Source organism: Lonchura striata, chromosome 33, assembly GCF_050655825.1.
Source record: "Lonchura striata isolate lonStrDom1 chromosome 33, ASM5065582v1, whole genome shotgun sequence".
NCBI lineage: Eukaryota > Metazoa > Chordata > Aves > Passeriformes > Estrildidae > Lonchura > Lonchura striata.
In genome coordinates this window covers 4,910,197-4,933,673 of record NC_140735.1, presented here as the reverse complement: position 1 = coordinate 4,933,673, position 23,477 = coordinate 4,910,197, and the positions used below count along the sequence as shown (strand labels likewise).

Here is a 23,477-nt window from a genome sequence, read left to right as displayed (position 1 = left end):
GAGCCTGGGCTGATCCCCCCACTCCTCCAGGCTCAACCCTTCCCTGCTGGGGAGATGCCAAAGCATCCTCAGGGAGCATTTCCCTGCCCTCAGGGGAATTTCTCACAGGTGCCCTGCACTGACTCTCTGTGTCTGTGTGCACACAGGAGTGCCTGTGCTGGGGAAATGTGGCAGAAATGCTGATCCCTGAGGGCTCTGAGTGCCTTGGATAGCTGAGCCAGTCAAATCTGTATGTGAGGTTAAATCACAAGGTCTAAGTGAAATTAAATGCTGCTAGGAGTTGTTCTTTTGCTAGAGTTGTTATATGTAATATAAGTTATAAACTGAGTGTCCTGGGTTGTAAGATAAGCTTGTATTCCATTTGCCATCTGTCGAAGGCGAACCGGTTGGACAGGTTTTTGTTATCTCTCTCAGAGACAATGGTTTGTCCTGTAGAGGCAATGGTTTGTTTATACACCATTGACTGATTTAATGAAGGGCTGAAAAAATGTAACACCGTGAGGGGTCCCACCCAGAGGGGGGAAGCAGCTCGCTCTCTTCTTCGCGGGACTCCGAGAGAAGCAGCTCTCTCTCTCTCTGCGCGGGATTCCCAGAGAAGCAGCTCTCTCTCTCGCTCTCTCTTCGGCGGCACTCGCAGCGAAGCAGCCGGCGCGCAGAGGCGACGGCAGCGGAGCTCAGAGGCAACCCCGGCGCAGAGGAAGACCGGCCCCACTGCCACCAGATCTTCAGAGGAAAATTATACCCTTCTAAAGATCACCACTTCAGCTGCAACTCATCAACTATTGCAAGGGAAAGCAATTGTCCCAGCAAAACTGTACTGGCATTCCTCAGGTTCTAGACTTTTTTCTTTCACTGGTTTTGTTTGTACCGATTGCATTTGCCTTTTTTTTAAATTGTTGTCCAGTTTTCTCCTAGTAAAGAATTGTTACTCCCACTCCCATATCTTTGCCTGAGAGCCTTTTAATTTAAAGATCCTGGTAATTCAGGGGGAGGGGGGTTTGCCGTTCTCCATTGTACAGGAGGCTTTGCCCTCTTTCACAGACTCCTGTCTTGTCTAACCAAGACACTGAGTTAAATATTTTTAAATGTTATTCTTCTGTTAAATTGCAGTTATGGGTTATAAGTTAGGTTGCATACTGTTAAGTGCTGTTCTCTTTCTAAATTGTGGAGTTTAATGTAGAAGTTAAGGTTAAGATATAAGTTAAGTCCTGTGAAGTTTGAGCTCTGTTCAGCTTTTATCTCTTTATTCTTTTTATCCTTGCCCTCCCTGTCCCTGTGTCACACACACACACACAAACACACACACACACACACACACACACACACACTTCTCTGTTCATTCCTGGTTTGATTGCCTGAATTTCGTTTGGTTTTGTTGTTGCTTTTGTTAGGAAAATAAGGCCTTTTTGTTCATATAGAGTCTCTCATATTCATAGCATAGAGTTTTAATTAGAGCTTGTACTTGTCTGAACATGTTCTCATCTTGTCAGGCATTCCAGTGTCTATCTCATGCATTCCAGTGTCTATGTCATGCATTCCAGTGACTATCTTTCAAGGTTGACTTCGTTACGAAGTTTTTAGGGAGTTAGAACTGTTTTGAAAAGGCTGCTACTAGACACCCAAACACCTAAGCAAATAGATATGTTTCAAGGATAGTTCCGTTACAGACTTGGCAAAACATGTAAACGTGCCTCGAGATAACATTTCTTGTTTTTGAGGGAATTTCCAGGTCGCAGAGACAACCTTAAAGAAGACCACTGGCGCCACCAAGAGGCAGAGAACGACCACCTAACAACAGGGTGCGCCTGCGCAGAAGAGACACTGGAGCGTCACCAGAGCGTCACACACCCGGAAGAGACAACCCAATAAGTGGGGGGGAAACGGGGAGCTAGGCGCGGTAGTTGAACCAACTGCCGCCCAGCGCGCGCTGGTTTGCTTTCGCTTTCTGCTATTAATAAATCCTTTTAATTGGATTTAACAGCCTATTGTGCTCGTTTATAACAATTTGGTGCCGTGACTCGGATCGGGATCTGGGGAACCTCTCTCTGAGAGGGGCGCCACGATTCCGCTCCCTTGAGCGGACTCAGACCGGGGTTTTTACCCTCATCCCGACCGACGAACCTAAAAGCCTAGAGAGCGAAAGCAAAGAAAGGGAAGCGGGCCCAGGGTACCCCGTAATTTTTGTGCACAAAAGTCCGGACGAAGAGAAGACGCAGGACGCGTGAGTATAAAGGGGATCCGTTCGGGCGGGGTTCGGGATCCCGGAGTACGGCGAGTGTGTGTGTGTGTGAGAGGAGGACTGGCAGCCGGATTCTCCAAGCGAGTGTGGACCCTCAGTAGTGCGTTTTCCAGAGCCCGCGAGGGCCTGGGCCACGAACCAGGGGAAGCGATTGTGCTGTCGTGAGTGATCGAAGGTACTCCGGAAGACATGGGGCAGGGGGGAAGCAAGGATAAATCCCCCTCCCCGGTGGGGGTAAAACTTCCCCCAATTCCTAAGGAGAGTCCCTTAGGGTTTATGCTAACAAATTGGGAGCACTTTCCAGGGGCACCTGGAAAGGATAAGGCAAAGATGATACACTATTGCATAGAAGTATGGGGAGGACAAGAGATTTCTAAAGGAGTGTTTTGGCCCGTCTTTGGATCCTCAGAGGACTGGGTAAAGCAACTGTTGAATGGTTGGGTACACGCTAAGCAACCTTCTAACCCTGAGGAGAGTGCCTATGCCCAAGTCTGGATAGAAAAGCCGGAGGTGCTCGTGTTTAAACTCTCGGAGGCTTCAGGGAGAAAGAAAAAGAAGGGGCGAGCGGAAGAAGTAATCATTGCACCCCCGCCCTACATTCCCCCTGCACCAAATGCACCCCCTCCTCCTCCACAATCGGATGAGGAAGAATCAGACTCAGACTCTGATCAACCCTCAGGCTCGCGTGGTCCTCTTACCCGAAGTAAGACGCAAGGCAAACTATTTCCCTTAAGGGAAATGCCGATGGGGGGACCAGAGCCGGGGATTGGATTTATTTCGGTGCCCTTAAGTTCGGGGGATGTTAGAGACTTTAAGAAGGAGATGGGAAATTTGCTAGAAGACCCCTTGGGCGTGGCAGAGCGGGTGGATCAATTCCTAGGTCCTAATATATACACCTGGGAGGAATTACAAGCTATACTTAACATTTTATTCACGGCCGAAGAAAGGAACATGATAAGAGTTGCTGGAATGCGAGCCTGGGATGCCCAACCCGCACATGCCCAGCAGCGGGCCGATACCAAATGGCCTCTGCAGAATCCTAATTGGGATAACCAGGATGAGGCTCATAGAGCTAACATGCGGGACTTTCGGACCATATTAATTGATGGCATAAGAGAATCCGTTCCTAGGGGCCAGAATATAAATAAAGCATTTAACGACCGACAAAAGAAGGATGAAACCCCCACTGAATGGTTAGAGAGGTTAAGGAAAAGTTTCCAGCTGTACTCGGGATTAGACCCGAATAACCCAATGGGACAGGCAATTCTCAAAGTCCAGTTTGTCTCGAAATCTTGGGATGATATCAGGAGAAAGATACAGAAAATGGATGATTGGCAGGATAGGGATTTAGCAGAATTATTGCGAGAGGCGCAGAAGGTTTATGTCCGCAGAGAGGATGAAAGTCAGAAAAGACAGGTGAAAATGATGGTTGCTGCAGTGAGGGAAAGCAGGCGGGTAGAGGAAGAACAAAAGAGAGTTACTCGGAAAGGGGGGGGTGACAAGGGAAAGGTAGGAGAAAGGGTATGCTATTATTGCGGTAAGAAGGGGCATTTCAAGAGGGAGTGCAGGAGGAGGCTAAGGGACGAGGAGGAGTTCAAAATCGAATAGGGGAGTCAGGGGCTCTATTTTATGGGGACCAAGAAACATCAGAAAGAGCCCTTGATAAAATTGAAGGTGGGTCCCCAAGGCCAGGAAATAGATTTCCTGGTCGATACAGGGGCAGAAAGATCTACCATTCAATTTCTGCCTCAGGGCTGTAATTTGTCAAAACAGACAGCCACGGTAATAGGAGCTAAGGGGGAACCTTTTGAAGTACAAATTATCAAAGGGGTGGTGGTGGAATCGGGAACTAAAGTGGGGTTGGGTGACTTCCTATTAGTTCCTGAAGCGGATTACAATTTGTTAGGGAGAGACCTGATTGTTGAATTGGGAGTTCAAATTGAAGTGGTAGAGAAGGAATTAAAGATCAGACTTTGTTCCCTCCGTTTAGAAGATGAAGAGAAAATAAACCCCGAAGTGTGGTATAATCCAGGGACTGTGGGCAAATTAAATATAACCCCATTTACAGTGAAAATCAGAAATCCTGAAATCCCGGTAAGAATAAAACAGTATCCAATTTCACTAGAAGGGAGGAGAGGGTTAAAACCTGAGGTTGAAAGGCTGTTAAACCAAGGACTGCTAGAGCCTTGTATGTCGCCTTTTAACACCCCTATACTCCCGGTAAAAAAGGCAGACGGATCCTATCGGCTGGTGCACGACCTTAGGGAAATTAATAAGCGAACCGTGGCCCGATTCCCAGTAGTGGCAAATCCCTATACTCTTTTAAGCAAACTGGGACCTGAAAATGAGTGGTATAGTGTAATAGACCTGAAGGATGCCTTTTGGGCTTGCCCTCTGGACGAATCCAGCCGAGATTATTTTGCCTTTGAATGGGAAGACCCTGACACGGGGAGGCGACAGCAACTCAGGTGGGCGGTACTTCCACAAGGCTTTACGGAATCACCTAATTTATTCGGGCAAGCCCTGGAACAAATTTTGCAAGACTATAAAACAGACCCAGAGGTAAAGCTAGTTCAGTATGTGGATGATTTGTTAATAGCAGGTAAAGAAGAAGACAAAGTCCGGAAGGAAAGTATTAAACTATTGAATTTCCTGGGACTAAAAGGATTAAAAGTCTCTAAAGCAAAACTACAATTTGTAGAAGAAGAAGTTAGGTACCTGGGACATTATTTGAAAAAGGGAGAAAAGAGAATTGATCCAGATAGAGTACAAGCAATCCTATCTCTGCCCCTACCGCAAAGTAAACGGCAAATTCGTCAGGTATTAGGACTTACAGGATATTGTAGGCAGTGGATTGAGAACTATAGTGGGAAGGCAAGATTTTTGTATCAAAAACTTACCCAAGACGGGCACCTCAAGTGGACAGAGGAGGAAAAATCTAAATTCCAAGAATTAAAAGAAACTCTGGTCCATGCTCCAGTCCTAAGCCTCCCAGATTTAAAGAGGCCCTTCTTTTTATTTGTTAATATCGCAGATGGAGTAACTTATGGAGTACTTACCCAGGACTGGGCGGGGAAAAAGAAACCTATTGCATATCTATCTAAAATTCTAGACCCTGTAAGCAGGGGATGGCCGGGCTGTTTACAAATAATTGCAGGCTGTGCAGAGTTAGTAGAAGAAGCAAGGAAGATCACCTTTAATGCCACTCTGAAGGTATTAACTCCACATAACATACGGAGTGTAATGCAACAAAAAGCAGACAAATGGATCTCTGATGCCAGGCTCCTAAAATATGAAGGGATTCTATTAGAAACCCCTAATTTCACTTTAGAAACCACCTCATTACAAAATCCAGCCTCCTTCCTCTTCGGAGAGCCCGAAACTGAATCACTAATACATGACTGTGTAATTACTATAGAAGAACAAACCAAAATTAGACCTGACCTGGAGGAAGAAGAATTAGAGACTGGAGAAAAATTGTTTGTTGATGGGTCATCCAGAGTAGTTGAGGGGCAAAGGAGATCAGGATATGCCATAGTGGGGGGGGCTGATTTAAAAGTAATCGAATCTGGACCCCTAGACAAAACATGGTCAGCCCAAGCCTGCGAGATATACGCTATCCTAAGAGCCTTGGAACTATTAAAAGGAAAAGAGGGGACCATCTATACAGATTCTAAATATGGATACGGGGTGGTGCACACTTTTGGAAAATTATGGGAAGAGAGAGGCCTCGTAAATTCACAGGGAAAGGACTTAATCCATCAGAAACTAATAATAGCCCTCCTGAGGGCCTTGAGAGGCCCTACTAGGATAGCAGTGGTCCATTTAAAAGGGCATCAACGGGGAATGGATTACCGGAGTAGGGGTAACAATGCGGCAGACTATGAGGCAAAGAAAGCTGCAATTATCAAGACATTAACCTTAAGTGAGGGAATTAGGAAGGACCTTGTAGATACCCCAAAGAACCCTGGGTCTACTACCCAGGATAAGCTTATATTTACAAGGGAAGAACAAGAGAAGCTTACAAAATTGGGAATAAAAGAGGAATCAGGGAAATGGCTGTTAAAGGATGGGAGGGAGGTTTTACCTAGAGCCATAGCCCAGCGGATGCTTAGTAAATTACACCAGAGAACACACTGGGGCGCTCAAGGACTGGTGGATCACTTTGCCACCCATTATATGACAGTGGGCCTACATGACTTAGCGAAAGGGATTACTAGAAGCTGTCCAACCTGTCTACGAGTAAACAGAAGAAACCTAAGGAAGCTACCCCTGGGTGGGAGGCCAGTGGCAAAGAGGCCCTTTTCAAATTTACAAGTAGACTTTACTGAGCTCCCCAAGATAGGGAGACTAAAATATCTTCTGGTTATAGTGGACCATTTAACACATTATGTAGAAGCAATCCCCACTGCCAGAGAAACAGCTCGGACGGTAACAAAAGCCTTGCTGGAAGAAATAATACCTAGATATGGGGTCCCAGAAACGATAGACTCTGATAAAGGCCCCCATTTCACTTCAAAAATAACACAGATGCTAGCAGAAGCTCTGGGCACAAAATGGGAACAACATACTCCCTGGCATCCACAGAGTTCGGGAAGGGTAGAAAGAATGAATGGGGAAATTAAGAAACAACTCACCAAATTAACACTAGAAACTAAATTATCCTGGATAAAATGTTTGCCGTTGGCATTATTAAATGTTCGAACTCAGCCACGAGCTGATGTAGGACTATCCCCATTTGAAATGCTATATGGGATGCCCTATTCCCTAGAAAAAGTTCAAACCAATCCTAATATTACTGATCAAAGTATTAATAAATACTTAACCATTTTAATGAAATATAAAAAACAGTTATGGGAAAAAGGGATGTGGGCCCAAAGACCACCCCTAGATCTTGTGTTACACCAGGTACAACCCGGCGACTGGGTCCTCATCCGGAGCTGGAAGGAAGATTCGATCACCCCAAAGTGGGACGGACCATACCTGGTTTTAATCACCACTGACTCCGCAGTCCGTACAGCAGAGAAGGGATGGACTCATGCTAGCAGAATAAAGGGGCCAGTGGATCCAACTCGATTTCATACAGCTTCCAAAGAAGCGAGCTGGAAAATTGACGGGAAGCCGGGGGATTTAAAGCTAACAGTAAAGAGAACTTACAAATAATTTTCATGAGCTCTATCAGCTCTAAAGACATTTGGGTTGGAGATAACTGGGAACTGCAAGTACAACTAGTTGGAGAAACAAAACCTCCAGGATACTGTAAACGTCTAGAGGATTCAGCCCAGCAGCCCTTCTATCGGTTCATCCGACTTGAAAAAGAACAGAGACCTTGGGAAGGGGAGGGCCACGCTGAACATCAAAGTATTAGAGTAAGGTGTAGTTGGTTAGATTGTCGTTGTTACCCTTTTGCCTGTTTTTCCTGCAAAATCTGTAAAGGATTGTGGTGGGCTCACTGCAGAAAGGGGAGAGCTCCAAAAAGTGTATGTCAACGCTGCTGGCTGGAGCAGCGCAAATTGACATCTGAAGTACTAAATTACAAGGTTGCCACTCGGGAATTGACTAAAGGATCCCCTGAGTGGTGGGAGGTTTTCGTAAAGGGAATCAACCCTGAATTCCACTGTTACCATTCCAACGAGCCCCTGGGTCCGTTTCTCACGGATATAGTCCAGGTTAAGTGTCGCAAATTAGTTAAAAAACTCAGGTGCGACACTCCACAGTTGAATACAAAAAATTGGATCTCCCGGAGATCAAAGTGGGAGAGAGGGAACGATCCCACCCCTGAAGAATATCTCTGCTGTCGGGAAGATGGCTTGCCCTGTAACTTGTAGCAACCAAGTTGACAGGCGAGACAGAGAGGTAGATAGTGGGGATGAGGGGCCCTCCCAAACCTTGAAAGAGAACGTAAATCATCATGAGTATGAGAATGGTGACAACGGAATGAGGGAAAATGGGAATGTAAAACTGAGCATGATAAGTAACATCCTCCCCTGCAGTGCGTATCACTCAATCCTATGGGTTTTTATGTTTGTATGGTTTCCCCTTCAGAGTGCTACAGCTAACTCACATGAACCCTTTAAATGGACCTTAAGCAGATGGGAAGATCACGATACCCGTCATATTTTACAAACAATAACGGGACCTGGAGCACCGAGCTTCAAAGTTGGAATCTGTGATTTAACTCGGAATTTAAAATGCGGGCGACTGTTAAACTTAACAAGCTTCTATATGTGCCCCGCTTCAAACCCAGGGAAGCAATACTGTAATTACCCCAAACATTATTACTGTGCCTATTGGGGCTGTGAAACAATAGCATCAGCGTGGGCTCCGGGTGGGGGATTAGATAAATATTTAAAGGTAGGACATGGACCAGTAGGATGTAAACGACCACGAGAGTGGCCTTGGACTGGGAAAAACTTACTTGGGAACTGCACCTTTCTTTACCTAAATATCACTCAACCAAGCGATTCTGGGTGGTTAATAGGCAAAACATGGGGGGTTAGGCATTGGATAGAAGGACATGATCCGGGAAATCTGATTCAAATAAAAAAAGAAGTAGCACCGCACGACCCTAGCCCTATAGGCCCAAATCCAATAATAAGCAATGACTTAAAAGAAAGTAATAAAGCCAGAGATAATGTTATAGACAAAGGTAATCAAGAACCTCAGTTATTAGTGCAGAGGTATACAACTTTATGGAAAATCATGCAAGCTACTTTTGGGGTTCTAAATCATACCCATCCTAACCTAACTAAAGGATGTTGGCTTTGCTATATGATAAATCCACCCTTTTATGAAGCTATTGGGATTACATCCGAAGCAAGGGAAATAAATGGTACAAATCCAAAGGAGTGTCTCTGGAAAAAAGAAGGAGATAATGTTCCAGGCATTACCTTGTCCCAAGTTAGTGGGCAAGGAAGATGCGTAGGAAAAATTCCTGCAGATATGCGACACCTCTGCAACACAACAATAAGCATTAACAGAACAGACAAACCTTTTGATTGGCTTATGCCAGCAGTCAATACTAAATGGGTATGTCAACAACTTGGAGTTACACCCTGCCTATCGGTAAAAGCCTTTAATAATTCAGACTTCTGCATTCAAGTTCTAATAATCCCCAGAATCGTATACCACCCAAAAGAATACGTGTTAGAACATCAACAAACCCCTGAACACTACTTAGTTAAGAGAGAACCACTTACAGCACTAACGGTAGCAATCTTGCTCAGCATAGGGGGAGCGGGAGTCGGAACAGGGGTCGCTTCCCTAGTAAGTCAAACCCAAGGTATGAAAGCTCTGCGCACATCTGTAGATGAAGATCTAAGTAGAATAGATAAAGCCATAAGTGAACTAGTTAAATCAGTAAAATCCCTTTCTGAGGTAGTCCTCCAAAACCGAAGGGGATTAGATTTGTTGTTCTTACAGCAAGGGGGACTATGTGTTGCTTTACAAGAAGAATGTTGCGCTTATGTAGACCACACAGGTATTGTAAAGGACACGATGGCTGAATTACGCAAACAAATAGAACAACGAAAAAGAGAAAGAGAATCCCAGAAAAGTTGGTATGAATCCTGGTTTACATATTCTCCCTGGCTGACCACTCTATTATCCACCCTTGCGGGACCAGTAATTTTACTAATTCTAATACTTACTTTTGGACCATGTATCCTTAGCAAACTTATTACCCTAGTGAAAAATAGGTTAGAAGCTGCACATTTAATGATAGTAAAGCCAAAGTATGAGCCACTTAGCGAAGTAGAGACTGAAGAGTATTTAGAGTTAAGCAAGAAAGAGTTAGAACGCTTTAATGAACAAAAAGAAGGTTAAAATAAAAAGGGGGGATATTGTTAGGAAAATAAGGCCTTTTTGTTCATATAGAGTCTCTCATATTCATAGAATAGAGTTTTAATTAGAGCTTGTACTTGTCTGAACATGTTCTCATCTTGTCAGGCATTCCAGTGTCTATCTCATGCATTCCAGTGTCTATGTCATGCATTCCAGTGACTATCTTTCAAGGTTGACTTCGTTACGAAGTTTTTAGGGAGTTAGAACTGTTTTGAAAAGGCTGCTACTAGACACCCAAACACCTAAGCAAATAGATATGTTTCAAGGATAGTTCCGTTACAGACTTGGCAAAACATGTAAACGTGCCTCGAGATAACATTTCTTGTTTTTGAGGGAATTTCCAGGTCGCAGAGACAACCTTAAAGAAGACCACTGGCGCCACCAAGAGGCAGAGAACGACCACCTAACAACAGGGTGCGCCTGCGCAGAAGAGACACTGGAGCGTCACCAGAGCGTCACACACCCGGAAGAGACAACCCAATAAGTGGGGGGGAAACGGGGAGCTAGGCGCGGTAGTTGAACCAACTGCCGCCCAGCGCGCGCTGGTTTGCTTTCGCTTTCTGCTATTAATAAATCCTTTTAATTGGATTTAACAGCCTATTGTGCTCGTTTATAACACTTTGTTTCCATTTTTGTGCCTGAAGTGTCCAGTCAGGAGCAGAGTGACTCTTGCCAAGGAACTTTGTGCTGCTGTCACTTGAATATTAAATCTGGTTTTTGCTGGGGAATTTTTCAGCGCTCTCAAGCCCTCGTTGGTCACAGGGTGAAGGAGCCCTGGCCCAGGCTCTGGCCCTGGGGGACACGGGGACGCTGCCGGGGGGTCCCTGTCCCCCTGTCCCACCCCCCATGGCTCCAGCCCCCGTCCCCGTGTCAGGCTCTGGGGTCGATCTCGTGGAACATCCTCTGGGGGAGGCTGCGGCGCCGGAGGTGGGGGGACTGGGGGGACAGGGGACCCCACTGTGCACGAGCAGCGTTGGACTTCTCTGGGGGGACCTGTGAGGGGGGTTGGGGCAGAGTGACCTCCCCAGTGACTTCAGTGTGTCCCTGTGATGTCACACAGCCCCGGTGATGTCACAAAGGCCCTCTGATGTCATATTTCCCCTATGATGTCACACAGCCCCTGTGATGTCACACAGGCCCTCTGATGTCATATTTCCACTGTGATGTCACACAGCCCCTGTGATGTCACACAGGCCCTCTGATGTAATATTTCCCCTGTGATGTCACACAGCCCCTGTGATGTCTCACAACCCGCTCTGAGATGTAACAGGCCACCTGTGATTTCACACAGATTCCCTGTCATGTCACAGCCTGCTCTTTGAGGTCCCAGTCTGCTCTGTGATGTCCCAAAATCTGTCCTGTGATGTCACATCCCAGCCTGTGGTGTCACAGACACCCTGTGATGTCACATCCAGCTCTCTGATGGCACAGCTACTTGTGTGATGTTATGCAGCCTCGCTGTGATGTCACAGCCTGCTCTGTGATGTCACAGTCAGCTCTGTGATGTCACAGCCCACTCTGTATTGTCTCAGCCTTCTCTGTGACATCACACAGCTGCTCTGTGATGTCACAGAGCCCTTATCTACGATGGCAGTGTCTTCTCTGTGGCCTCACAGCCAGTCTGTGATGTCACACAGCCAGCCTGTAATGGCACAGCCGACTTTGTGACATCACAACCTCCTCTGTGATGTCACAGCCTGCTCTATGATGTCACAGCCTGCTCTGCGATGGCAGAACTCACTTATCAAGTCACACAGCACCTCTGTGTGCTCACAGACCTACCCTGTGATGTCACAACACCTTCTGTGATGTAACACAGCCACCCTATAATGTCACAGCACACACTCTGACCTCACAGCCTGCTCTGGGATGTCATAAAGGCATCCTGTGATGTCCCATCCTGCTTTCTGATGTCACATAATAGACCAGTGATATCACTCTTGACTATATGATGTCACAACCTGGTCTGTGATGTCACACAATCACAGAATCACAGAATTACTGGGTTGGAAGAGACCTTTAAGGTCATAAGTCCAACCCACATACTAACACCACCTTAGCAAAACTATGGCACTGAGTGCAACATACAGTCTTTTTTTTAAACACATCTCATGATGATGACTCCACCACCTCCCTGGACAGACTATTCCAGTACTTTATCACCCCTTCCATAAAAAACTTTTTCCTAATATCCAACCTAAATTTTCCTTGGTGTAGCTTAGGACTGTGTCCTCTTGTTCAGTCACTTGCTGTGAGGAGAAAGAGACCGACACCCACCTGACTGCAACCACCTTTCAGGGAGTGTAGACAGTGATAAGGTCACCTCTGAGTGTCCTCTTCTCCAGGCTAAACAACCCCAGCTCCCTCAGTCGTTCCTCACAGGACTTGTGTTCCAGACCCCTCACCAGCCTTGTTGCCCTTCTCTGGACATGCTCCAGCCCCTCCATGTCCTCCCCAAACTGGGCGTCCCAGAACTGGACACAGCACTTGAGGAACAGTGCCAGGACAGGGGAGGAATGCCAAGTACACCAGTGCCAAGTACAGGGGAAGAATGACCACCCTGCTCCTGCTGGCCACATCATTCCTGATCCAGGCCAGGAGCCATTGGCCTTCTTGGCCACCTGGGCACACTGCTGGCTCATGTCCAGCCTGCTGTCGACCAGTGCCCCCAGGTCCCTTTCTGCCTGGGCACTGTCCAGCCACACCATCCCCAGCCTACAGCGGTGCAGGGGTTATTGTGGACAAAGCACAGGACCCGGCACTTGGACTTGTTAAACCTCACCTTGTTGGATTTGGGCCCTGGATCCAGCCTGTCCAGGCCCCTCTGCAGAGCCCTCCTACCCTCCAGCAGATCAACACTCACATCCACCTTGGTGTCACCTGCAAAGATGTCCTTGGTTCCAAGGGGCCCCTGAGTGTCACAATGTCCCTTTGGTTACACCAGGCCCTACACTGTCACACTGGTCTCCTTGGTTCCATGGGGCCTCAAAATGTGACAATGGACTCCTTGGTTCCATGGGGCTTCACAGTGTCACAATGTTCTCATTGGTGCTGCAGTTTCACAGGGGCCCCTTGGTTCCATGGGGCCCCAGGGTGCCACAAAGGCCCCATGGTCACATGAGGTCCCACACTGTCACAATGCTCTCTGTGCTTCCACAAGTTCCCTCAGTGTCACAATTGACTCCTTGTTTCCACGAGGCCACACAGTGTCACCATGGCCTCTGTGGTTCCACCAGGACCCAGTGTCACGGGGACTCCCTGGTTCCATTGGGCCCCAGAGCACCACAATGGAGCCCTGGTTCTATGGGGCTGCAGTGTCACCATGGTCCTCTTAGTTCCACGAGGCCCTGCAGTGTCACAATGGCCCCAGAGTGTCCCAATCATCACAGAATGACAGAATCAAATAGGCTGGAAAAGACCTTTGGAATCATCAAGTCCAACCAATGCCCTAATACCGCCTTGTCACCCAGACATGCCACTGAGTGCCACTGGAGAGGGACAGTGACTCTGCCACCTCCCCCCTGGCCTGCCCATTCCAATGCCCACTCACCCTTTTTGTGAAGAACTTCTTCCTCTTGCCCAGCCTAAACCTCCCCTGCTGCAGCATGAGGCTGTGTCTTCTTGTCCTGCCCTCCAGCAGATCCACACTCACACCCAGCTTGGTGTCACCTGCAAATTTGGGGATGGTGGGCTCGATCCCCTCACCCAGATCATCGGTGAAGATGTTAAACAGGACTGGGCCCAACACAGATCCCTGGGGGACAGCACCAGGGACTGGACACCAGCTGGGTGCAGCACCATCCCCACCCCTCTCTGGGCCCAGCTTCCAGCCAGCTCTTCCATCTCCCAGCCAGGAGGGAACCTGCCCAAGCCGTGGGCGGCAGCTTTTCCAGGGAATGCTGTCAGAGACAGTGTCCAAGGCTTTGCTGAAGTCCAGATGGACACATCCACAGCCTTTCCCACATCCACAGGTGGGTCACCTGGTTATAAAAGGAGATCAGATTGCTCAGGCAGGACCTGCTCCTCTTAAATCCACGCTGGCTGGCTCTGACCCCTCGGCCATCCTGTGGGTGCCCTGTGGTGGCTCTCAAGGTGATCTGTTCCATAACCTTCCCAGACACCGAGGTCAGGCTGACAGGCCTGGAGCTCCCCAGATCCTCCTTCCAGCCCTTCTTGGGGATGGGCTCACACTGGCACCTCCAGTGCTCTGGGACCTCCCTGCTGAGCCAGCACTGATGGTAAATGATGGGGAGCAGCTTGGGGAGCTCATCCACCAGCCCCCTCATCCCTCTAGGATGGATCCCATCTGCTCCCAGAGACACCTGTGAGCATTTGAGTGGCTCAGCAGGTCACCAGCTGCTTCCTCCTGGATTACAGGGGGCTGTTCTGCTTCCTGTGCCCATCTACCAGCTCAGGAGAGCTCTTGTCCTGAGAACAGCCTATCCTAATATTGAAAATTAAAAGAAACAAGATGTTAAGGAGCTTGGCCTATTCCTTATCTTTAGCTACTATGTGGAAAAAATGACGGGAGACAAGTCCATTCTATAATGTCAACAAGTCTCAGTTTATTTCAAGCACACATGTATAGTTATACCCGTTATAATGAAGCTCATGCATATTGCAAAATTTAAGCTCATCATTGGTGTATGGAAAACAGGTCAATCCCGCCTTTGGAGCTTTCTAAGCTTGCTTTGTCTTCCCTTACATTTATCTTTTTTGCTGAACATTCTACTGTTGAGAACCAGCTTAGCCAAGGACATAAGATATTATTGCTACATCTGCTATTGCTGCACTGTGCAATTTTCAGCTACTGCTTCACTAACTGCACGTAGTCATGTCCTTTCTCACGAAGCCATTCTTCCACAAAACTCTCCATATTTCCCCCGTTTTTGTTTTGGACCATTAAGTTAGTTGTCCACATCTTTTGAACCATGCGTTCCACCAGCTTCTGAAGACAGTTAAACAGGCAGGGCAAAATCAGCAAGAGTAGTAAAACAACAATCAAGATTCCCACTGCATACATGATAAAAGTTCTTAGCCAAGGACCAATCCCTAAACTTTTAAGCCATTCTTCTATCCCTAGACCATCTTCTTCTTTTAATTGATGAAGGCCCTGTTGTAGTTCTTTAATCCTAGCATGTATTGATACAGAATGATCAGAGAGATTCATGCAACACATTCCTTCAAATTCCTCACATCCATGTCCCTGGGCTAACAACAAAAAATCAATGGCTGCTCTGTTCTGCAGTACAGCATGATTTACACTTTGTACATCCATAGCAAGCATAGATAAAACCTCCGATGTTTTGTTAAGTTCATCTTTAGTCCAGCATCCCAATTGTTCAGCTAACACCATAGCCTTTTTGGCAGCTCCTCCTGGTAACAGGGTTGCCACTATTACCTGTTTTAAAGTACTCCAAAATTGAGGTTGTCCAACCTGATCACATTTTAAGTCATGCACATCACGCCTCTTCCTTGTCTTCCCTAGCCTGTCCCATTGCATTAGCAAGGATATATTAGGATGGAACAGTGCTAGTTTTCCTAGGTAACAGGGTCCCCCTTGTGGTTTTACCGGTATTCCATTCCAAGCTCTATCTCCACAAATCAAAAACACACCCTTTGGCAACCTTAAGGGTTTCGTTATCTTGGAACCATCACAGTTGGAATATAACTGAGATGATACCCTTTCTGAATCCAGTGAAGAGTCCAGAGAAGCCCATTTGTTTCTTGGATTATTTACACTCTGCAAATTCAATGGAACAAAGCTAAACCATCCTCCTGTTGAAGCATTCCCTAAACTAGCATTAGCACTTCCAAAGAGATCTAATTCCTCTGGTGGAGATTGCAATGTTTCTTTAAGTGACAGTATCAACAAACATTGCCTATAGCCATCTCGTTGAGCTTCTGTGTAATCAATATTCTTGTCTGGCCCTTTCACCTTTGCAAAATTCTTGCAAAGCGTCGGATTCCTTATCAACCCACAAAATTCCTCTGGTCTCCAGACAGGAACACCTGTTAGGCAGGTACGAAATGGATTTGTCACTCCTCCCAAGCTAAGGCATAGTGAACTTTGATTAGTCATGTTAGCCAAGGTTACCCAAATATTTTCTCTGGGCTGATTAAATTCTATTAGTCCATGACAAAGATTAGTCAAAAGAACAAGATAGATTATCCACCTTATCGCTCTCATGATTTCTTCTGCTTGGATTTTAATTTTAATGTCTGCACATATTTAATAAGCTTATCTAATTCTATGTCTGGATTTCCTACTACTGGTTTTCCTAAATAAGATCTTATAGATACCTTCACTTGCTTTTGACACCTTGTTGATAAAACTTTTGAATTTGCTTGCTTAATTAATCTATCACAAGCGTGTTCTGCTTCCCACCTATAAAAAGCTAATATCTTTTGTTCTGGTGCTTCAAATAACTGTAAAGCTATAGCAACTCCTAAGCCTGTATCCCGTATTAAATCTCTCTGCCAAGAATCTCCTCGTTTTTGAAAGTCACAATGTTTACACCAAAAATGTCGTTTTAAAAATACTTGATCTTCCCAGTATGTTTTTCCACAACCCCCACAAACAAAAGCAATCCAACTGTTACAATTAAAATTCCCACAACTAAGACACTCAGGATTCTTTGGTCCTGGAATATGAACAGTCTGTAAAGCCTCAATAGCTGTAACAATTGCTGTAAAAGTTAACTCTGAAGGCAAAAGTTGATCAATCACTGGGGAAAGTCCTCTTATCTCTTGAAGAATAGGTCCCACTGTGCGAATCAGCTTCTCTTCAATTCTCCTCTGGTCCTGATCCGTCAGGCGAGCTAAGAGACGACTCATCCAGAGCTGGTTTAGTCCACTTTGCTGGCACCCAGAGTGAACCTGTAGGGGTGGAAACACAAAGATATCCCCTTCCCCAATATAGGACCTTTGCTGGGTTCTGCCAAATACCTGTTTTAGGGTCCCTATACCTGACCCATACTTCTTTGCCCCTTTCTCTCATTTCTTTTTGACCATAATGAACCATTGCAGGTGGTGCCTCTGAATCCCCAAATACACACAAATGATTAAGAACAAAGAGCACTTTCATTAATCTTTCCTGAACATCTCCAATCTCTCTATGTTTTTCCAGATATCTCTTCAAAGTTCCATTTGCCCTTTCTACAATTGCTTGTCCAGTGGGAGAATGTGCTATTCCTGTAATGTGCTTAATTCCCCATGATTTTAAAAATCTATTCACCCTGCCACCAATGTATGCAGGACCATTGTCTGTCTTAATCTGCTTTGGCACTCCCATTACTGCAAAACAACTACACAAATGCCTTATAACATGTAATGCTTTTTCTCCAGCTTGAGCTGTTGCCCAGATGTATTTACTATATGTATCTATAGTAACATGAACATATTTCAAGCGACCAAAACTATTTACATGAGTAACATCCATCTGCCAGAGTTCATTAGATGAAAGACCTCGTGGGTTAACTCCCCATCCCATGCCATGACCCCCATTATGATGACTACAGGTAGGACAAGCTCTCACTATAGCAGTGGCATCTGCATGGGATATTCCAAACTCCCGTTGTAACCCTTTTGCGTTCTGATGAAACATAGAATGTGCCTCCCTAGCAAGCATTTGCCCTGATAAAGGAGAAGATTGAGTCACTGTGACGAGCTTATCTGCCCGAGCATTACCCTCTCCTAAACCAATTTCCCATTTGTGACTTCTTATATGAATGATAGCATAAGGATGTTCTCGGATTTTTACTGCTTTTTGAAGTTGTATGAACAGTTCAAATAGTCTCTGATTTCGTACTTCCTTGATAGCAGCGTCCTCTATTCTTTCCACGACACCAACTACATACAAGGAATCTGTAACAATATTCAAAGGCCCCTTCAGGACTGTTAGAGCCCATACCACAGCTGCTAACTCCAAGGTCTGAAGGGTATCTGAGTCATCTGCAGTAAGAATTTCATGATTCCAGACTCCCTGCTCCTGCCATGTAATTGCTGCTGTTCTTGACCTCTTCCCTGCATCTGTGTATGCCGTTATTGCACCAGGAATCGGCTCCTTTTCTCGCTGTGGCCGAACCATCCAACTCAATTTTCCAATCCACTGTAATGGAGGATTTTTAATACTTTCAGTTATGACAGCACCTCCTATTCCTAGCAGAGCTTCTTGCAATTCTTCACTATTGACCAAATACCATTGTAAAGAGTCCTTTTTCATAGGAATCTGTATTAGTTCAGGCTCTCGCCCATCAACCTGCAAAATTCTCTCACGACCCCGTTTTATCAAAGCTGCTAACAGTTCAATTTTTTGAATTAAAGTTTTTGTTTGCTGAAGTGGAGGGGATAGCCATTCCAACACCCTTATCTCCCCCGTTTTTGTTTCTAGCTGTGTTAAAGCTCCCAGCAAATGTTTTTCACCACACCATATAGTGAGATTAAGCGGGATTCCCAGTATTCGCCGATGTACACGACCCTGAACCACACAGTCTGTAATTTGCTGAAGAGTTCTTTTCTGCTGAGGATTAAGGATCACTGGTGCTGTTGGGTCTGTGCCCTTCAATAAGGGTCTAAGAGAATCTAACAGTTCATTTGGAAGGCCCACTATAGGTTTAAGCCATTGTAAATCACCTAATAATTTCTGAGCATCATTTAAAGTAACAATCTGTGTTTTCAGTTCTAATTTCTGAGGTGTTACCAAACTTTGAGACAATGTCCATCCCAAGTATTTCCAAGGAGAAGTTAACTGTATTTTCTCTGGGGCCACAACAAGCTTAAAACGTCCCAGCAAGTTTTGTACATGTTTAACCTGTTGACTTGTAAATGACTTAGGCTGAGCAATCAAAATATCATCCATATAGTGATAAATGATAGCTTGTGGCCACTGTTGCCTCAATGGTTGTAATGCAGAATCTACATAAAGTTGACATAAAGTAGGGCTGTTACGCATACCCTGAGGCAAAACCGTCCATTCAAATCGTTGATCTGGACCTTCTCTGTTCAGAGCTGGCAAAGTAAATGCAAAGCGCTTTGTATCCCTGTCATGCAAAGCAATTGTGAAAAAACAATCTTTGAGATCTATTATCAATAGAGGCCATCCTTCAGGTAACATTGCTGGATTAGGCAGACCTGGCTGTAGTGCACCCATTGGCTCCATCTGTTTATTAACCTCCCGCAAGTCATGCAGCAAGCGATATTTCCCTGACTTTTTCTTTATCACAAAGATAGGGGTATTCCAAGGACTTGTAGATAATTTCAGATGCCCTTGTTGATATTGTTCAGTGACCAAGGCATGAGCATGTTGCAGACTTTCCCTTTTTAAAGGCCATTGCTTTACCCATATAGGCTCATCACTTTTCCAAATTATGGGAATCGGGAAAGTCCAAGCAATGGCTATTATCCCAAAGGGTGCTCATTTGTCAGGACAACCCCTAACTGTGTTAAAATGTCTCGCCCAATTAGGCATTGCACCGTAGGTGGTAACTGAACATCAGAAAATATTGCCTTTATAATTTTGCCATCTATTGAGACAGTAAGAGATGGCGAGCGACTTGCAAGAGTTAAACCTCCAACTCCTGTTACTGCTGTAGCAGCTGGCTGTAAAGGCCAATGTGCAGGCCAACACTGTGGTGCAATAATACTTGAATCAGCACCCGTGTCCAGCAAACCTGTAAGCATACATTTTTGTCCCTTATATTCCAACAAAACCTCCTTTCTTGGTCTGTCATTCAGATCCAAAGTTAATAGAGTCAAACCTCCTGTAGATCCAAATCCATCTCCTCCACGGCTTTTCCGTGAGGATACAGCCTTAGTAACTTGCTCTAGAGGAACCAATTGAGCAATCCTTTGTCCTTTATTAATCCGAATAGGAGGAAATGGAGTATGAACCATAATCATCACCAGTATAGTCTGCATCAATGACACCAGGCAGCACAAATAATCCAAGCATAGAGGCCGATGATCTTCCCAATAACAAAGCTCCCATTGTCCTGCCCTCGATTATAATAGGTCCATTAACTCCAGTGGGGACCTTCTGCGGCTGTGGTGTCATTAAAGTCACTTCTACTGCGGCTGCCAAGTCCATCCCGAGGCTCCCTCTTGTGGCTGGACGCAAGGTGTCGCTGCTGGAAAGGCTGGAGCAGCTATTTGTGTCGGAGTGCGGCTGCTCTTGTTCGCGCTGTTTCGGGCGTTTCCCGGTCTCCTCTTACAGGCAGCAATGTTATGAGTATCCGATTTGCACTTAGGACACCATATTCCAGCAGCAGAGCATTCTCGCCGAACGTGTCCTGTCCCTCCACATCGAAAACATCTCATACGACTGCCGTAAACATTTCCCTGGGTTGCTACTGACGCTTGGAGGGGTGCAAGAGCAGCTAACACTTGTGTCTGTGAAGCTAACATTTGTGTCTGTGAAGCTTTTGCCTGCTCTTTTAATCCCTCTCCCAGCTCTTTAATAGCCTCAACTAAAAATGCCTGCTGCCCCGTTGGTATAGTAGCCATCCTCTCTAATGCATCTTCTATAGTCCAATTAGCTCCTAATGTGTTTAACACACTTCTTGTAGAAGCATTACAATTTTGCAAAGCACACTGCTTCAACAATGATCCACACATAAACTCAGGCACTCCAGCTCTCTCTATTGCTGCCGCTGCCTTATCAATAAATGCTCCAAAAGTCTCATCCCTTCCTTGTTTAATTCCCATATACGCTGGCAAACCTCCTGGGTCTTTCACCTTATCTATAGCCCTTCGAGCTAGTCGCATTGCCTCTCGACACTTCTCAGGTCCTAGCATAGCTTGTGCCTCAGTGCGAAAATATGGTCCTAAGCCCATCAATTCATCCATAGTTACTCCATGAAGAGGATCTCCAGGCTGTCTTTGTATAGCTACAGCTTCATTAACTTCTGCCTGCCAGTGTGCACCAAACAAAAGCCTCTGATGTGGCGAGAAAATAAGCTTAGCAAGACTTCTACAATCTCCTGGTAGCAATATATTAGTACTCCAAACATAATCCAATATCTGCCTAGCCGGTTCACTAGTAACTCCAAATTGACTCACTGTAGCTCGCAACTGTGACAACAACTTCCAATCTAACGGTGTAATCTGAGCTGTTAACCCCCCGCCTGCCTGCTGCTGAAAAATTACAGGACAAGCCAGTTCTGTTGCTAGTTCCAAAGCCTGCCCATCTCCTTTGTCCAGCTCCTCTCTTGCCAAAGTCGCCCAAACTTCCCTCCGTTCCCTGGCCAGAGCCTCCGTTAGGTCAGACTCTGCCCTAGGGGTCGGCTTACTGGCAGACAAACTTTGACGAACTGTCGATTTCTGTTCTGAGGGGGCTGGAGGAGCCGTGGGCTCACAACGCAACTCTGTTTCCGTGTCCTCAGGCACAGGTCACAAGGGAGGTAACTCCACTGTAGACACAGCAGGTGGCATGGAAACACCAGGCAACCAATCCTCCCCGTTAAAACCTCTATTTTTCTCTAGTGCTGAAGTTCTCTGCTCGGCAGCTTTCTTTTCTGCCTGATGTTGTAATAATTCATTGTGAACTATCTTCCACCACTTTCCCAACTTTTTAGCTGTCTTATCATCATCTAAAACTTCCTCCCATAGTTTATCCCCAAACTTACGCCACTCAGACAACTCATGTACTGTATGAGGATTTACAAAGAACCCCTTAGAATACCCATATGTTAATAACCCTGGCAGATCTTTTTGCAAATCAATGCCTTTAATCTGCCTTTTCTGCAAGAATGCAGTAAATAAATCATATGCTTCTTGCCTCTCCATACCTATATTGTCAGCGCTGTTGCAGCCCTCCGAGGTCGTCGGCAGCACGTATCGGCCAGGCTTGCCTCTGCAGTCACCTGGGGCACGGTGCACTCTATTTCAATTCAGCACTTTTGCCGTCCTGGCTGCATCAGGACCCGAACCCTTTTTCGTCACTCCACCGTGGCGCCTATCACGTCGATCGGGTCACCATTTTGTGGAAAAAATGACGGGAGACAAGTCCATTCTATAATGTCAACAAGTCTCAGTTTATTTCAAGCACACATGTATAGTTATACCCGTTATAATGAAGCTCATGCATATTGCAAAATTTAAGCTCATCATTGGTGTATGGAAAACAGGTCAATCCCGCCTTTGGAGCTTTCTAAGCTTGCTTTGTCTTCCCTTACATTTATCTTTTTTGCTGAACATTCTACTGTTGAGAACCAGCTTAGCCAAGGACATAAGATATTATTGCTACATCTGCTATTGCTGCACTGTGCAATTTTCAGCTACTGCTTCACTAACTGCACGTAGTCATGTCCTTTCTCACGAAGCCATTCTTCCACAAAACTCTCCATACTACTATATTTTCCACTGCATCCAATAAAGAGTGGAGGTTCTCATTATCCCATAAATTGCAACTGAGTTATTTGTAGAAAAGTTTTCTAATATTTTTCACAGAAGTGGCCAGGTTAATCTATTATTGAGATTTTAACTCTTTCCTCTTTTTTCCTGCATGACCTAACAACATCCTTAAACGCTTGCTAAGTTGCCTGACCTTCTGTCCAAAGTTAATGCACCCTCTTCTTTCCCCTGAGTTCCCACAAAAGCTCCATGGGCAGTCAGGGCAGTCATTTTCCTCACCAGCTCATCTTTTGCCACACTGGGACAGGCTGCTCCTTCCCCCTTAAGATTACTTTCTCAAAATGTGCCCTTTGTTCCTGACCCCTTTGTTTTTAAGGGCTTTTTCCCTTAAAAATATCGGTACCTGATTTGGTACTCCTCAAGTCAGCATCCTAAATAGGCCAAAGACTGCCCTTCCTAATTCCAGTGTGGAAGTTTTGTTGCTGTCCCTCCTTCTTTCACAGATCATTGAAAACTTGATTATTTCATGGTCCCTGTGCCCCAGGCAGCCTCTGAGCCCCACATCTGCCTCCAGCCCTTCTCTGTTTGTGAGCAGCAGGAGACAGAGCATTCCTTGGGAGTGGAGTGTTACAAAAATTGGGTAAAACAGAAAACTCCTTAACACCAGTGCAGCATTAAGAAGCAGCATTCTTTATTCAGCCGGATGCACGGGGGATAGCTCCTCCCAAAGCCGAGCTTGCTGAGTACAGGAAAGTTTCTGTTCATGTTCTGTATTTTGCACACATATTCATTGATTGTCCTGGACTAAACACACATCTGATAATCATTTTTCCAGAATCATTAACATATTTCCTCTCCCCATTACCCATGCTGTCTTCTGTCCTGGGGATCTTCCCTGGTGGTCCCTGGTGGTCATGGACCCCAATGTTCCCGTGGGCCTGGCTGAGCTGGCAGGACACTGAGGCTGGTGAACTTCCAGTTCCCCTTCTCCCACAGTTGGCATTGTGTGGTTTCCATAGGCCTGGGGAGTTGGAGAACAAGCTCC

At 45.8% G+C, this 23,477-nt stretch overlaps 1 protein-coding gene and 1 long non-coding RNA gene across 2 annotated transcripts in view; both read left to right on the top strand.

Annotated features, from left to right (window-relative positions):
• The window catches only part of LOC144247979 (uncharacterized), a 216,383-nt gene that overhangs the window by 7,034 nt on the left and 185,872 nt on the right, over positions 1-23,477 (top strand). The gene's annotated exons all lie outside the window — the stretch shown is intronic.
• Positions 1,446-9,084, top strand: LOC146764526 (uncharacterized). The gene is made up of 2 exons (XR_014950729.1): positions 1,446-2,221; positions 7,148-9,084. It is a non-coding gene; the product is annotated as an uncharacterized LOC146764526 (long non-coding RNA).